The 12,266-nt window shown below is 37.5% G+C and overlaps 1 pseudogene across 1 annotated transcript; it reads left to right on the top strand.

The window, feature by feature from the left end:
* The first annotated feature begins 613 nt into the window (after positions 1 to 613).
* On the top strand, positions 614 to 12,188 carry LOC143864902 (transcription initiation factor TFIID subunit 4b-like; annotated as a pseudogene). The gene is made up of 13 exons (XR_013241375.1): positions 614 to 701; positions 2,314 to 2,585; positions 2,707 to 2,800; positions 2,957 to 3,198; positions 7,953 to 8,083; positions 8,219 to 8,309; positions 8,439 to 8,574; positions 8,693 to 8,748; positions 8,835 to 8,891; positions 8,976 to 9,119; positions 10,990 to 11,061; positions 11,154 to 11,408; positions 12,070 to 12,188. The product of XR_013241375.1 is annotated as a transcription initiation factor TFIID subunit 4b-like (transcript).
* The last annotated feature ends 78 nt before the right edge of the window (positions 12,189 to 12,266 follow it).

Below are 12,266 nucleotides of genomic sequence, written 5' to 3'. Positions count from 1 at the left end.
CGAGCCGATCTGGATTGATTTTCTCTATGATCAAACATTCTCTACAATCCAATTTTACAAAAGCCAAAACATGTACTATACAAGTCCATAAAAGTCTTAAATGGCCAACCCAAAAATAGAGGGGCCAACCCAAAAGACAACTTACGATTTTGGAATAATTAGTTGTTTCACACAGCATGTCCCGGAATCAACACCCAACAACTCCTTAATATTAAAAATTCACGTGTACGGCGTACCTAAAAAGGAGGGCCCACACATGAAGGGGAGCATTGAAGTATAAATGATTAAATGACACTATCTCTAAGTCTCTAACAAGCTTAAGCTTTTAGTGTAATTGGTTGTCTCACATTCTCGACGTATTACTCTTATAGTGTACATATTGAGCAGACAGCATGCACTACCCAAACCAACCAGAAGCAATCTATGTAGGCCCACTTACAACTAAATGACAAATCAAAGAAGTAATCTATGAAGCCTTGTGCAAGGTTCTTCTAAGAAAATCTATACCTTTGATTTTTATAGTCGCCTCACAAGATCAACGGTCATGATCTCACTTGCCCTCCACCACTAATGCCCCGTTGTACCGTTCCCTCTCTACTATTTTCGTTTTGTTTCCTCTATAAATTTGCAGGAGGAAAGAAACTACTATGGGGCGGATGTGGAGGCATTCACGGCCGCCTTAAATAGAGACATAGAAGGAGGTGATGCTTCTATTTCTCAGTCATCTCATTCTGTAAATAAAAATTTGTTTCTCAATTCTCTCCATGTTTTCTCTTTCAAAATTTGATTATATACATGTATATTTCTCTATCTTCAATTCTTCATCTTTCTTTATTTTGGGTTTATGTAGACTTATTGTAGAAAACCCGAGAAATAAAGATCAACCATGATTCGAAGCAAACGGAAAAATAAAGTGAGAGACACAAGAATTCCCTATTACATGTTTGCTCTAGTTTTTGTTGTTCTCGAATGAGGATCAACCATGATTCGAAGCAAAGAAAAACTTGCTACCCATAACCCTAACATGTGGCTTATGTATCAACACAACTACATAGGACACATAATCAAGTACTAAAAACTACAACCCTAAGGCCCCTGTTTGTTTGAGATTATGACAACCGATGGTGAGCCCCCAAACAGATTATTGGACTTAAATTACATTCATTTTGAGTCCAATAAGTGGGTAGGGGGCTCACCATCAGTTGTCATAATCTCAAACGAACAGGGCCTACATTACATAACCATGACCACATGATAACAACTTTCGAATGGACCACATTACCTACAATTTATAAAAGGATTATTTAACAATACCTATAATTTATACAAGGATTATTTACTCATGCATAATATTTTACACATACGACTATGATCTTCTGATACATCCTCTTATAAAAACTAAGGTTTTAAATTTTGGTCACCATGGAAACGGAAATGTTTCGGTTTCGGTTGGAATCCTGTAAAATCAAGGAAACATATGCAAATGATAGAATTTAATGATGAAACTTTAGGAAATGTTGGAATAAGGACAAATACACACTTAGAAACCACTGCATAATCAAAACAACCATCCAGAGTGGTTTAAAAACATCGAACACCTGTTGACATGCACTGTTGCACATGACTGATAATTTTGTACATATCATGTACCACAATTTGCATGCAATTCATATAAATATAATTATGTAATACATACTGATATATTATACTACTATTACACTTGTAATTTTTGGTTTATGCATTTCGGCCCTTTCGGTTTCGGTGGTAATGAAAACAGAAACATTTTGGTTGTTTCGAGTCAGTTTCAGTGGAAATTTAAAACCAAGACAAAAACATGCACGTATCATTCCTTCCCCTTTAAGAACAATCTTGTCTTCAAGGCCCAATTATTTAAAATATAATTTATTCCACTGTGGGGCACAATTTTGTAGAACACAATTAGCATTATACTATTATTTTTATCGAATAATGATTGTGATCTTTCAAACCCTACTTTCAAAATCCGTCGTGATCAAAGTTGGAAAGAAGTACAATTTTTCGTGAACGCACATCAAAACGATAGAATGGTCGAATGGCTCGGTAAAATCAAGATGAACCTTGGCATTGCATTAAACTAAATTATCTTCGTCGCCATCAATTCTCTCATTTTCTGTACTTTAACAAGTATTGAGATATTGTCATTTTGGCTATAAATCGTGATATTATCACAATAAATTCAAGTTATCGAAGATAATTGTCACATAGTTGTGATGCATTGGTGGTACTAATTCTTCTTTATTATATGATACACTTGTTTTGCTGTCTCCATAGCAGGATTGTCCCTGGAAAGAAACCCAACATCGAATGAGATTTGTGGACAATGGAAAACCTCCAGTCAAGAGGAAAATCTCATCCTCCAAGGAGAAGAACAACCCCATTTGGACCTACAGGACCAACATTCATTTGAAGTGGATGAAGCAAAGGACCCAATGAACCAGAATAAATCAGTTCCTGTTGTTTCATTTCAGTTGTTGATCCCAATCTTACGTCCTCAGCTAGATAAGGATAAACAGTTGCAACTTGATACCGTCTTTGGTCTATTGAGGGTAGGTCTTTAACATATAGTTGTCATTTATTGTTCTGAAATGAACTGGTTATTTGCTTTCTAAAGTCGATTTTGTTCCGTTTATTATCCTGAGTGTGCACTGTCATCATTTTTATCACTAGAGAAATGAAGTCAACAGAGAGGATTTTTTAAGAGTAATGAAAAATATTGTTGGAGAACATTTGCTTAGAATGACAGCTGAAAGATTACAGGCAAGTAAATAATATCTCTAATTCTAATTATGTACTTTAGTGAACAAAGTACCTTTTAAAAACTAGCAATTCTCTTCTTTAATATCAGGAAACAAATCAAGCTAAGGAAGCCCGAGTTTTTTCACAGCATCATTTTATCTCGTCAAGCCAATATAAAAAGGCCACGAATCCCCTACAAACCAGTCTCAAATTCCACGTTCAATGGCTCAAATGTCACCTCTGCTGAGGTCATCTTCTTTTGGTACGGTATACAATGACCGAGGAAATCCAACTCCAGCGCTTTTGAAAGATGAAATAATTGGGAAACAGTCAGCTAAATTGGGTTTTCCTACCTCTACAAGCCTGATGGCAAAAAACCAGAATTCAGGGTTTGTGGCAACACAACTGGACTCTGCGATGCAGGTATACTTGTAGCATCGATATTCTATGCGTTGCTTTGAAAGGTGTGAGCCGCGAGCTTGGAAGTATCTATGAAAATCACCTTGAGGCGTATGGATGAACCATAATGCTGTACATGCCTTATTGAGTTAGGCACAGACATCTTGAAAAATTTAGGGTTCAGTAGTGTTGGGAAATAAAATCTTTTGAGGGATTTATTCAAACCCCATTGAGACTTTCTTGTTTTTAGAGGCCATGGTTCATGTGAGGAAAACTTTTATTTCTTTGCAATTGTTCAATAAAATCGAAAAGTGGGAGTTGCTATGGGTTCCTCTTACTTAGATGGTGCTAATAAATGCATCTTTCTTTGTGAAAAGTGGCACGTGAATTGAAACCCCATTTTCTGCCTTGTTTTTCTTTGTATGTCTTTAAGGTTTACTCCTTGCCTCAGAGGAAGTCTGGTCTGAACACCTCACTCCATTCTTTTGTCTTTTTAAACATTGTTTTCGTGCTTCACTCAGATGCTTATAACCGAGCTTGGTTGTTTTATTCTGGGCATTTTGGAAGCCTTTGTTGACAGAATTAGGGAGTTTGGCTAGTTCAAACCATGTAAAGAATATTAATAAAAATCAAACCTGGGTATTTTGGGCTGCCATTCCCAAAAAAAAAAAAAAAGGTATTTTGGGAACAAAATCTTGTTGATTTGTACAATACATTCATAAGGTTCGATTTGTACTACTGTATTCATTCATAATATCGAATGTGATTGAAATTGATAAGTCATGCTACATACAATGTACCATGGTTACTCCACATTGATGTTGATGTCTGTAACACATTTATGCATTTCCCTATCTACTACTGTATTGATAATAATTAAATTACCATATTAAATACCATTCAAAAAAAAATTACCACATTAAATGTGTTTGAAATCAGTAAGTTATGCTACCTAAGTTGCACCTTGTTTACTAGACATTTATGTTGGTATCATTTTTTTAGAGAGAGAAATCCTAGAAACCTGATACATGTCCACAGCATTGAAAATACATTTTAATATTTTTGTTTTGGTATAACTATATGTATACATTGACAAAGATAACAACTTATCCTGAATACGGTAACTGTGAAATTGATGAGTCGTGATTTTTTTTTAGTTATCATGGGACATTGTAGGTAGCATGACTGATGGTTACTGACATTGTATTCATGGTTTACCATATTGAATGTGTTTGAAATTGATAACTGATAAGTCATGTTACCTCCCGATGATTTTTTCTTATTGCAACTCCATTTTGTTGTAGAGTGCAGGGATGGAAGTTTAAAGCTCAATATTGTTCTCCACTAGTTAATTCTAAAGATCACATGAGTTATACTCACCACCATTATCTAAGTAGAGAAGATGTTATAAAAGATCATAAAGATGTTATAAACCTCATCTCTGGTCTTCATAGGATAAATTGATGTAGCTTTGGAGAAATCATTAATAAAGGAAACAAACTGATAGAAAGTGGAGTAGACCCACATACATCAGAGTGCATTGTATGAAATGGAAGCAAACTTTTATTAATTCTAAGATAATAAAGATTATTTTTTTAAATGAAAAATAGCAAATGGAAGTTTGACACATGACATTCTCACATGCTGACACATGACATTCTCACATTGGATAGCCATTACATTTTTGGAATTAAAAGAAATGGGAAACAAATTGTGCAAATTCGAATTCAAAACATGACCGAGGCGAGAGTGTCATAGTAACACCTGATCTTTATTTGTAGCGAAATGAAAATTGCTAATGTGGGGGACCCGTTTTGGTTAACAATGCAATTAAGTGCTTTGGTAAGACAATAACACATAACAAATGTAAGGAGAAGGATGGAACATGCAAAATAAAATGATGAGGTTGAGGAGGGAAAAACTTTAATGTTTCCCTCCCCAGAAATGGATTGGGTGAACCATCAACTATCTTATCTTTGCTGGGACAAGAAAGAAAAGAAATAAAAATGTTAGCTTTACCAGTCATATGATCGGAAGCTCTTGAATCAATTATTCAGGAGGTAGAGGGAGATGACAATGAAGCATGATGGGTAGAAACAGGAATACCTGGCGGATCCACGGTGGAGCTCGACAATATCTCAAGAATAGCAAGTTGCTTACAAAAATCATCAACGGATGGCATTCTGGGATCCATGAGAATTTCCAAAGGCAGCATGCGAAGATGTATTATGGGTTCTCGGTCATCATTGGTAGGAGTCTCTCCCTCAATAGTAACAATATGGGCTCTAGGTCACTTGAATCTCTGTCGTAGATGAGGATTCACCTCTCAACAGGTCTTTTGTGTGTCATTTCTTCTCACAATTATTAAATTTCAGCTTCTCCTCCTCGGTTGCATCCATTCCTCGACTCCACACCTTTACAAGTGCTGCCACTAGAGCTAGTTACGCTCGACTCAGAAATTATGGCCGATTTCTCATGCTGTGAAGTACCTCATCTGTGAGGCTTTGCATGTGCTCTTCTGCTAGCTTCTCCCTTGATGTAATTTTTTTTTGAAAGGCAACGAAACTTTATTCAAGAATCATGGAAAACATACAAAGGGGACAAGTCGTCCCCGGTTTACATGTCGCCATGATAAGTCTCGGAACAAAAACGTCCCAGATCCTGTAATACACAAAGTTAATCCATGATATTACCCAGCGCTGCTGTCTTCAATGACAAGGGCGGCATCCGGTCCACACCCGTCTTAGCCAGTTCATCGGCCAAGGTATTCGCAGACCTTCACATTTGGATAAATTGTGGGCGGATAACTCTTGCCAAATCTTGTATTTCGCCGATTTTGTTTGCCAAACGCCAAGGTCCACAGCACTTGTTTTTAGCCCATGCGATGGTATTAGAGGAGTTGCCTTCAACTATAAGCAGTCCCAAGTTATTTTTTCCATACAATCTCAACCCAAAGAGGAGAGAAGACACCTCGGCTTCATTCGCATCGCATACACCAGCTGGGCCCGAGTATGACATGATAATATTGCCGCAATGGTCACGAATAATGCCGCCAACCCCAGCTCTACCTGGGCTCCTGAGCGAGCTGCCATCAAAGTTGAATTTTAGCCACCTCTCCGGCGGTGGAGACCAGCGTGGTGTGACTCTTGTGACAGCCTTCTTCTCACGAATGACGGTAGTTGCGTAAAATAGCCCCAGCAGAGTAGGGTATCCCCCCTTTGCATGAGCCCAAGCAATAATAGACAATTTGATATCGAGTGCCGTACCGCACTCGATACGACTTCAAGTGGATGTAGAGTGTTTTTTTTTTATTAAGTACTTGAACACTCTGTATCTCAAATTCCAAATTTAATCCCTTTTTAATGGTTCTGAATTTAATCCCTTTAAGAATTCAAAATTTCTTCTCTGCTTGTCTGACTTCAAGAGTGAGTGCAATGGGTTGGTAATGTTCCAACTCCTCCCATTTGCTCCTAAGGGTCATGTAGTAGTCCCCGACTGACGTCTCCCCCTAAACAAGAATTGTTTTATTGTGATGTAGCTGATAGACTAGAAAATATCATGTCTGTATGAGTATGTTTGGACAACAGTGTCCCAAATCTCCTTCGTTGTCCACAAAAAATGTAATCCTTCACCATAAAAACGATGCTAATACATGAGAAATCCATTCAGAAAAATTAGAATGGAGACATAACATTAGATCCAAGTATTTCAGATCTGCTCTATTGACTTTCAGATCATTCATTTTCAAAGCTCTATAAAAACCCTTTCAATATGTTCAAAAATTTGAAATAAAAATCTCTAAAAATTCATTGAGGACAATCTTGATTCACCAATGAGCACATTCTCAGATCTGGTATGAGATGTGCCATACAGTAGATGGGGGCCATGGGGCTAGTTGTATGGTCTTGGGTGGAAGGGTATTTCCGGTTTTCACTTTTTGATGGCTTCTTTAAACTCTGTAAATGTGGATTGACAGAGAGAAGGGGATTCAATCTAGGGCAATATAGATCTAAGTCTTTTTTGATACCATGTAGTTTGCTATATTGAAGAAGAAGAAGAAGAAGACGAAGGGGAGGGAGGGAGGGAGTTGTTCATGGGAATGAGAGGATGTGTCCCCATCGTAGGGCATACCTTATTTTATTCATTGATTGTAATATTTCAAATATGACAAAAATACGAGAAGAGACAAAATAATAAAATAATAGGGAGTAAACCATAAGGCCCGACACATCATACCATAGTTCAAAACTGCCCCGCATCGTTGTGGACTTTCCTGAGTCGACTCCCTTTTACCTTGGCCGTGTCCTAGTCCATGTTTTGCCCTGCAAAGTCAATCAAAACTCTCCTAAGTCATGACCGCGTCATGCCGAGTCGACTAGGATTTTCTTTAGCCGCATTTTGACCCGCACTCGCGTTTTGAAACACTATCATACCACTCAACAGAAAAAGGACTTGGCCAAAATGAAGCCTTTGCATCACAAACCCGTACTCTCCTATCTTGGAACTAGTGACAAAGCCTCTTTATAACTGCTAAGACTAAAATACAACACTAACAGACCATCAAATGGATAATTTATCCTCCTAAAAAGTAAAGAGACATTCCTAAACCACTAAACAGTCCTTTATGATTGGCCCTCATATTTTACTTTCTTTTGTGGTTCCACAAACATTGCCAGATTCTTCTTCTATGGAATAAGCATGTTTATGATGTGTCGTCATTCATTGCATTTGTTGATTGCTTGCAACTGATGCCATCTCTTTGATACTGTGTAAATCAGATGCGCTCTCAGAAGCCATCGGCAGCAACACAAGTTGGACCTGGAACTAATGTGAGGACAACTCCTAAGAAACCATCTGTTGTCCAGAAGAAACCACTTGAAGCACTTGGCATTCCTTCACCCCTGTCAAGGTGAACTTCACACTCAAGTATGCTTCATTTAGATGGTTATCTCTAAAATAATTCAATATTTATTCTTGTTTTGTATTAAAATTTATTTGATGCTTACGAATCATTATGTTTATTTTTCCATTTGATGCCACATAGTAAAAAGCAAAAGATCTCTGGGTGCGCTTTTCTGGATCAAAGCATTGAACAACTCAATGATGTGACTGCTGGCAGTGGTGTTAATTTAAGGGTACAGTATTTTTTGTTTGATGTCCTTCATTAAATATTCTTTGTTTATAAAAAGTTTACTTCTCGGCCAACTCAAGTTACCATCCTCTACCAAAATTATAATGAGCTGGGAATTTAACTTTCGGAACAGAAAGAGGAAGAACAGCTATTGTCTGCTCTGAAGGAGGAAAATCGAGATTCGGAGGCAACACGAAGGGTTGTACAAGATGAAGAAGAAATGATGATTTTGCAGGAAGGCCCTCTTTGGAAGAAAATAGCAGAAATCAGTTATAAACTCTTGTCCTTGAGCAAATTCTTCTTTTCAACTCTTAAAATATTTTCAAATGTTAAATAGAGAAAACCAGTGTCATGCTTGAATAGGTTGATTTCTGGTGTTTGTGACAGTGTCCAAATGTGGTATAAAGAGTACAAGTAGTGACGTGGAGCGTTGCCTTTCTATGGTTAGATATTAGTTGTATGTTTCTCCTTTTTTTTATAGTGATGAACAATGATTCAGCAATATATTCTTACACACCGGAATTTTCAGTGTGTAGAGGAGCGAATGCGTGGGTTGATAAGTAATTTGGTGCGGCTATCAAAACAGGTAGACCTAGATATGTCCTTTATTCCCATTATGTGGCATAGTTTTATCATCTGTTATTTCCTGATTCGAGGAAATTGTTTGTAGAGGGTTGATATTGAAAAGCCAAGGCACAGAATTTCTATCACGTCAGATGTTAGATGCCAAATTTTGATAATGAACCACAAGGCAAAGGAGGATTGGGAAAAAAATCAGTCTGAAGAAGCTGAAAAGCTCCAAAAACTCAATGAAGTAGGTATCTCGCAAGGATCATAGTCTTCTTCAGCAATGTGCATCATTCAATTGTATTCGAGTTCAAATTTAAATTCTCTGTCTTATTTTCTAGAATATATGTGTTGCTTTTGTTACTTGTGTAAATGGTTCAGCTCAATAAAATTTATGCCCATGTTATCTGAATCAGTCATAATATTTGAAGATGCATTGCCTTTTTATTTGATTAGGACTGCTTATGGATTTTGGAAATTGTAAATTATGAGCAAAACTTAGACCTTACAGATGTTATCAAGCAGCCCCCAATTTTAGGATCTTTAATGGAAATAGGAACTGCTTTCAGTTGAACTGGTACCTAATTTTGCCAAACGTTTGCTATTAGTAATTTTTTTTTTCAAAAAAATCAATGAACTGTTGTTGGTCAGAATCTGATTGATTATTTAATGTTACCTTTCATTTTAACTGAAATGCAATGCTTAGAAACTCCCTGAGAAGACAAGTATATGAGAAGAGCAAAAGAAAATTGATAATTTCATCAATAGTATCATTGTGAAACAATGCTAACTATGCACTAATCAACCAAAAAAGTCCTTCTAAAGGTTAAGAAACACAAAAGTAGGAGCAAAACTGGCCAATATAGGTACTGCTGATTTTTCAAAGAACATGTGAGCACTTGGATACCTTTCTAGATCTTATGATTCCAATAATCTTTCCATTTTATTTTTGTAGGCAGGGTGGGACTATAGCCACAAACTTGATGGACGAAATGAACAGACTTTAGTTGATGGAAAGGGAATGCACATTGTACATTGAAACGAACATATCTTCTAAACCTACCCTCGTCCATATGAATTACACTGGATGGTGATCTTACCAGATTCTCTTTATAATTTCCTCTGACAAAGTTAACGTTCTACTTCCACCTGGTGCTTTATCCATCAGTGCTACTGAACTCAAGTGTGACACGCTGATAACCCTTATAATTTCAGGATTGCATTTCTTACTCTCACTGGAGGTAGGCCCTAATATTAGAAATGCACTATGGGAATATTTGATGGTCCAAGAACATCTTTGAGATACTCCCTTTAGGGGACATCATTCATGCCCTAATTGGGAAAGAATGTAGTATTCAAGGGCATTGGTCAGCAGTTTCAATCAGACTTCATGTCTGTGCCTTTTGATCATGTTTTGGGTATGGGCGGATCTGGCAGTGCTCTCTTGGGTTTTTTTCTTTCTTTTGTGTGTGTGTGTGCTCCTTGTTTTCCTAAGTGAGAATAAATCAGGAGAGTTAGACGGTTGGATGTTGCCCAATCATCTATGATCTTTTCTCGGTCCTTGGGTCAGTCTAGATTAAGGTATACCCCAGTAGCCGAAGTGGGTTGCATCTTAGTGGTTATTTTAGGTAAAAATTCTCACTTTGTGGTGCAACTGGGTCTTTTGACTCTTTTGTCTCGAACAGACTTAGTAGGATACCTAGGTCTATCGATCTTCATTGTATCATCTATATTCCAGTTGGAGAACTCAGTTACTAAGTCATCTACTTTGAACTCAGCATTTCTAATGGGATATTTTACCCCAGAAGAGGAAGAAGGCTCAGGCCACTTGCCTTTAGCTATTTATTCTTTTTTTATAAAGTCAAGGAAGAACCTTTGTAGAATCTTTGTAACATTTTACATCTTTGAGATCATCTGGAAAGTTATGTACTTTTTCTAAGATGTGTGGTTGGAGACTTATTTTTTCTTGATTTTTGGTTAATCCTTTCTTTTCGGATAGGAATATTCCTTTTTTTTTTGGAATTCCTCAGCGACCAGTGTTAGGTGCTTTCTGTGTTAGTTAGAGTATTGTATTAGAAAAAGCCTAAATTACCTCTTTCAAATACTGGTGATTGCAGGCTGAGGGAAGCACAGGAGTTGATATTGACAAGGATAAGGACAAGGAGGACAGTCGTTTAAGGGCACTCTAGGTATTCCTTGATGAAAATGAATTGATTTTAAGGACTTCTAAATTTTTGTTTTATTTTATTTTCCTACTTATCTTTTTAACCTACACATGAAGGCAAACAAGGAGGAAGATGGTAAAATGAGGACAACGGCCGCAAATGTGGCGCTCGAGTTGCTGTCGGAGGTGATGACATGCTATCAAAATGGCAACTCATGGCTGAACAAGCTCGAGAAAAGCGTGAAAGGGGGTTGGATGGGACATCTGGTGCACAGCCCGGTATAGATCCTAGCCGTAGGCCTTTATTCAAAGATGGAATGCTTAGGGACAACCAGGAAGCTGAAAACAGAAGCCTCTCTACTGCTGGAACTGGTAAGTCTGTATAATATAGATTGTCTTATGGGTGAAATTTTAGTTAAAGAAGCTTAATGGCTTCACTACCATTTGTATTAGTCAATGTGGGTCAGGCTGGTGTTTAAAATCTACAACTCGGATAAAAATCAGTTTTTTAAAACTCAGCCATGGTAAAAGTCCGTCAACTCGCTCGAATCAATGATTGCCATGGTCAATTTCTCATTAACTCGGGGAAGTGAAAAGAGTTTTGGTTGGCTTAAATGGAAAAACTCAGACAAGAACTCGGCCAAGGTAAAAGGGAATCGACTCGGGCGAGTCTGCGATTGACGTGGAGAGTTCTTAAACATTGGTAAAAAGGATTCGGCTTGGACGGGTCAGTGATCGACAACGCTAATTTTTCATTATCTTGGCTGAGTCAAAGGTGTTTTTGGTTGACTTGGTAGGGCAAAACTCGGACTTGGATTAGAACTCGGCCAAGGTAAAAGAAAGTTTGACTCCGGTGAGTTTTCAAACAGCAGGTCTGGTAGTGGGCTAGCCAAGTCTCAATATCCAGGTCCTGACACTTCAATTGACATGACAGAAACAAAATGACCTATTGTACTACTCCCAAAATCAAAATTATAGAGTAGCCATGAATGATTTACTGAGACAAGTTGATCTTGTCTGAATTGTTTTGCAGGGGCTATACGAAAATTTGGGTAGAATAGAATAGTCGTGCCACAGACAAAAGTTGCACGCAGAATCTCTGTTAAGGATGTTATTAGCGTCATCCTGAATTCCTAGATAAATTTCAGGCCTAAGAAAGCTTTAGAGTACATTTGTGTTATTTTTATTAAAATTTTCATTGGATCAGTTCCCAATTTGTATAAGTTCAAG

Source organism: Tasmannia lanceolata, unplaced genomic scaffold (assembly GCF_043159265.1).
Source record: "Tasmannia lanceolata isolate RefF3 unplaced genomic scaffold, GAP_Taslan_0.1 ptg000054l, whole genome shotgun sequence".
Taxonomy (NCBI): Eukaryota; Viridiplantae; Streptophyta; class Magnoliopsida; order Canellales; family Winteraceae; genus Tasmannia; species Tasmannia lanceolata.
The sequence above is the reverse complement of the archived record's forward strand: the minus strand, read 5'-3'. Positions and strand labels throughout refer to the sequence as shown.